The sequence below is a fragment of the Helianthus annuus genome, chromosome 14 (assembly GCF_002127325.2).
Source record: "Helianthus annuus cultivar XRQ/B chromosome 14, HanXRQr2.0-SUNRISE, whole genome shotgun sequence".
Lineage (NCBI taxonomy): Eukaryota > Viridiplantae > Streptophyta > Magnoliopsida > Asterales > Asteraceae > Helianthus > Helianthus annuus.
This window is the reverse complement of record NC_035446.2, coordinates 88,708,422-88,714,421: the sequence shown is the minus strand read 5'-3', so window position 1 is coordinate 88,714,421 and position 6,000 is coordinate 88,708,422.

Genomic DNA, 6,000 nt, shown 5'->3' with positions numbered 1-6,000 from the left:
GACTCCTGAGCTTCATTCCACTTGTAGGCGACGCCTTTCTGAGTGAGTATTGTGAGGGGTTGTGCAATCTTTGAGAATCCCTGAATGAACCTACGGTAGTAGCCTGCCAAACCCAAGAATTGGCGAACTTCAGTGGGAGTCTTAGGCGTAGGCCAGTTCTTTATCGATTCGATCTTAGCTGGGTCCACATGAATTCCATTCTTATTAACCACATGGCCGAGGAAATGGACTTCTCGAAGCCAGAAGTCACATTTAGAGAATTTGGCGTACAGCTGCTCGTTGCGAAGGAGTTCCAGAATAAGACGTAGGTGTTGTTCATGCTCCTCTTGACTCTTCGAATAAATCAGGATGTCATCGATAAACACGATCACGAATTTGTCGAGGTAAGGCTTACATACGCGGTTCATAAGATCGATGAACACTGCAGGTGCGTTAGTCATTCCGAAAGGCATAACGAGAAATTCATAGTGACCATAACGGGTCCTAAACGCAGTCTTGGAAATATCTTCGTCACGTACTCTCAACTGATGATAACCTGACCGTAGGTCAATCTTAGAATAGTAGCTCGATCCTTGCAGCTGATCGAATAGGTCGTCGATGCGCGGAAGAGGGTAACGATTCTTGATGGTAACCTTGTTCAACTCACGATAGTCAATGCACATTCGGAACGTGCCATCCTTCTTCTTGACAAAGAGTACTGGGGCTCCCCAGGGTGATGAACTAGGACGGATAAATCCTTTGTCCAATAGTTCCTGTAGTTGCGTCGAGAGTTCCTTCAGTTCTGCAGGGGCTAGACGGTACGGTGCACGAGCTATGGGTGCTGCTCCGGGAGCTAGCTCGATTTGGAATTCGACCTGACGGTGGGGAGGGAGTCCAGGTAGTTCCTCAGGGAATACCTCGGGATAATCACGTACTACAGGAAAATCTTCAATCCTCTTTTCCTTTTCGTGGGTGTTGGTGACAAGTGCTAGGATTGCGGTGTGCCCTTTTTGTAAACACTTTTGGGCTTTCAGGAGCGAGATAATGCCTGTGACTTCTCCACTTTTGTTGCCTTGAACGATGAGGGGTTGGCCAGAACGACGAGGTATACGAACCGCTTTCTCTTGACAGAGAATCTCAGCGCGATGTTTGGATAACCAATCCATACCGATGACGACATCGAAGCTTCCAAGTTTGACGGGGAAAAGATCGATACTAAACGTGTGGCCAGACAATTCTAGTGTGCAGTCGTGGATCATGTGCGTGGCCTCGATGTTCTTACCATTAGCTATCTCGACGATGTGCTTAGAACTTAATAATGTAGGCGGGTGCTTAAGTTTCTTACTAATGCGAAGGGATACGTAACTGGCATCGGCACCGGAATCAAATAACACAGAAACATAACGATCATCAAGTAGGAACTTACCCGCCACGACGTTGGGATCGTTCCTTGCTTCACCAGCTCCAATCACGAAAGCTCTTCCCCTTGCACCATTCCCAGCATTGTTGTTTTGCTCATTGTTCCCAGCTCCCTGATTATTGTTGCGATTCGGATTCAGTTCAGGGCAATCCTTTCGCATGTGCCCTGTCGCCCCACACTTAAAACATGCTCGGTTGTTTCCCTGCTGCTGTTGCTGTTGGGGTTGTTGCTGATTCTGCCTTGCTGGGAACTGACTTCTACAATCCTTGGCTTCGTGCCCCATCTTGTGGCATCGCTGACAGTGGCCCTTGTTACATGCCCCATTGTGGTGCCTGTTACACTTGTTGCACTTAGGGTAGCTTCCCTGGTAGCCACCCTGTTGCTGAGTGCCCTTGTTGTTGTCAGTTTTCCTTTGCTGAGCTGGGGCCTGAGTAGAGTTAGCATCCTTGCCCTGATTTCCATCCCACTTTCGTTTACCATCGCTAGAAGTTCCTTCCGCAGCACTGATCCTTTTGGGCAACCTGCCCTCCTCCACAGCCTGGTTGGTGAGTTTGTGGGCAAGACGAACCACAGGCTGTATGGTAGGGAGGTTGGCCGAGGTTACATGGCTCCTGATTTCCGGGACTAAACCCTTGATGTACAATTCGATCCTTCGGTACATAGGTCGGGACATGTTTGGACAAAGAGCAGCATAGTCGTTGGACAGCTTGGTGTAGGTCTCAATCTCTGACCCAACCATCTTGAGTTCATAGTACTCGTCCTCGAGTTTGTGGATGTCATCCCTGTGACAGTACTCTTCCTTGATCATATCCTTGAAATCTTCCCATGCAGTAGCGTTTGCAGTCTCCAAACCAAGCATTTGAATTTGCGCCTTCCACCATGAAAGTGCGCTTCCCTCAAGAGTACCAGTAGCAAACTTCACCCAATTAGCAGGGGGACACTCGCAGACAGCAAAAACAGCTTCGACCTTCTCGATCCAGTGCAGGAGACCTATGGCACCCTCTGTGCCACTGAATGGAAGAGGCTTGCAATCCATGAAGGTCTTGAAGGTACAGACACGTGGTTGCACAGGCGCGGGCTGACCTATAGGGTGAGCTGCGAAAGCTGCAGCCACTGTGTTGAGCAGGTTAGTGAACTGAGCCTGAGTCATGTTGACGTTTCCTCGTCCGCGTCCACTCATTGTCTTCATAACCAGAAAACATAGTATGAGTGTGGTGTCGTAACATAGCGAGAATGAGATAGAAGAGGGGAGGCGTATCTATCTAATCAGGCAAACTAGTACGTATAGTAAAGCAGAAAGCATAAGACAAATAAACAAGTAAATATGGGTCCGAGCTATGAGGTCAGATAAGTCGAGCCTTGCACTTGGAGTGTAGTGTCGTCACGAGTCACGGGTTATAGTCTGGTTTTTCTCAAAAAGATTTTTCCCCTTTTTAAAACCAAGTTCACTATAACCAATGGCTCTGATACCAATCTGTCACACCCCCAAATTCCACCTGCGGATAACACCCGCTTCAAGGGCGTGACTGACCAGGATCCAGCCACCAATTATACTGACTAATTAAATTGATAACAAAAAAAGTAATACTTACTAACCATAAGATTAGCAAATATCGAGTTCAGAGTTTAAGGTTTCAAGTTTAAACAGTAATAAGTAGCGGAAGCATAAATAAACAGTTTTAATCGATGTTCATAAGGTAAACATGATAAATGCCCAACACAAGGGCAGACGACCACTACACATCCCAAGCAGCTGCTCCAGTCACTGGCCACCTGCAAAGCATGCAGTAAGGGGGTCAACAATAATGCTGAGTGAGTTCACTAGTTGTCCAGTTTTAATTACCAAAAACTCGTTTCACCAGTTAATTTATCCGTTTATACATGCCATGGGGAGCTACCCCAAAAGTTAGCGACTAAACTGTTTTTCCAATACCGAACACTAGGTAACCGTTTGCGTTTCCGCAGGATGCCCCGATGTCAATGTTCTATCATCATTGACGGATGCCTGAGTACATTAGTTCACGACCGATCCCATACCATGGCACGGTGTGAGGTTGGTAAAACCTAAATAGCGCTATCAACTAATAACCCGTTCGCCTGGCCCCGACGACTAATCGGTATTATGTAGTAGGGACTTGAGTGATAGAGTTGCGTTTAGTGCCGTTTGGTTGCATTCCGTATAAACAGTAATTAACTAAAAGGTTTCCCAATGACAAGGGAAGGAAAAGTAAGTTTGTTCCCAGTAACTAGGGAAGGAATGTAAATGTAAATGGTATCCCCTTTACAAGGGGATAGGGTTGTTCTAGTCTCGTGTCCCAAACCACCGGGACGCATGCTTTTAAGTTGTGAACTCACCTTGGGTTGCTCGGTAGATATTTTACCCGGTCAATTACGTGGTCACCACGTCCTAGCATGGTTACCAAATATGGGTCAAGTTGGGTACAAGTAAACACATAGCGAACACGTATGGCAAACACATAAAGCAAACACGTATAACATGCGAATACACAAACAGTTGGGTTATTGGATCAGCCCTAACATATAATCAGCAGTGACAAACATGCAGCCCAGTCAACAGTAAGCCCAACAGTCAAGGCCCAATAACACCAAAATAGCCCAGTCGAGACAAGGGTGGTTGCGACTCGCAACCGAGGTTTCGACTCGCAACCGAGGTCTCGGTTCATCACGTTTTGGTTACGAGTCGCAACCAGAGGTTACGACTCGCAACAGGCGGTTCCGACTTAGCAGCAGTGGTTACGACTCGCAACCGGATTCGATACGCGTTGATTGCGACTCGCAACCGGGAGATCTCGACAAGACTTGATGTGGTCTCGAGTAGCAACCAAAGGTTGCGACTCGCAACCGTGATTACGTGCACAACAAAACTTCTAGAACCTGCAATGTACTGACCAATAGAATTGCATTTTCATGTAACAGTGTACTATGCCCACTAAACATGTTTTCTTGTCTGTTTTGTGCACAATTTGGATCAAACTTAGCATATTTGAAATATTCAAGCAACCTTCAAAGTGTTCTTCATATTCAAATAACATTCAACCCACATTCATCAATGAACAACCCAAAATTTATGTATAAACCTTCTAACCAAACCCTTAATATCATTCGGATAACAAAGATCATTCAATCTAAATAATATAGCATATCTTTTATTAACGTGATCCGAACATATAACAATAACCGATCTACCCAAACATCTAACCAAACATCATAGCAACCGGAAAGCACTCTATTTTCTCAAACAAGAGTAACAATCAACAATATCAACTAAATAACCAATAACCATGCAAACATTTCAAAGCAATTTATCATCATTATGTAACAAAACACCTAGTGAACATAATAACACTAACCGATAGAGGTTCAAGGTGTGTGGGTATGATGGATCGATGAGTGAGCTTCCGGTTGGTGATTCCGAGCTAGAGCCGAGGTGTTCTTGTTGTTGGTTGATCCGAGGGCTTGGTTCCGAGTAGAAGGAAGAAGGTGATGGTGGATGTTGGTGTTTGTAAGGGTTTTGGAGAAGAATGATGAGGGTGAGTGAGATGAGTGTAGTAAAAATGATTAAGGGAGGGGAGGGTTGGTTTATATAAGATCTCGAGTGGGCTTAGGATGTTGCGGCTTGGGCTTTCACATGGCCCAAACCAAACCGGCCCCTAATATGTCTTACTGTTCACTCGAGACCAAGGGGTCTCGAGTTGGGTCATGGTTTCGGCTCTAATATATAACACACACATATATACCTATATACACATACACATAAATACACTTAACATGTAACACAATAGTTCAAATTTTCATTCAATATCATATATATACACGTTGATTAAGTACAGAGATGGTTGCTCGGGAAACCCGAAGTGTCACACCTTAACCATGTGGATTGTTTAATTTTACCCTCCTTTATATTAAAACCTTCATCGTTTATAATAACTCATCGATAGGATTAGGATCAAACACAAAGGACAACATAAATAAGAAGGGTAAGAAGGATTATAGTCCATTGATCTTAGATTTTGAGGGTTAAGATTAATTTCAAGGAAAAGAAAAGAATGGAAGGACATAAAAGGAATATAATATTTATTGACTTTCTCTCTCCACATGCAAGACACATGCCAAAAATCCTCCCATTAATTTAAAATGTCCATAACTTTTTCATACGACATTTGTTTTTTTTTAAATTAACCATAATAATGAGCGTTTTTTATCTTTAATATGAGTATGATATTGTTATATAAAAATAAAATTAAAAAAAATCCATTTTTACTGAGTTTTCTTTGTATTGTGTTAAAGGTTCTGGTCATTATGTTTTTCATAGGCATGTAAACGAACCGAACGAACACGAACATAGGCATGTTCGTGTTCGTTCATTCAACGTTAACCGAACACGAACACGAACACGAACATATAATCGAACACATTTTTTGTTCGTGTTCGTTCATTAAGAAATCGGACATGTTCGTGTTCATTTATGTTCGTTCGTCTAAAGCCTAAACGAATAGTTCACGAACATAAAAGAACACAAATGAACATAAAAAAATTAACTGAACATATTTATATAAACATAAATTAACATGATTGAAGAA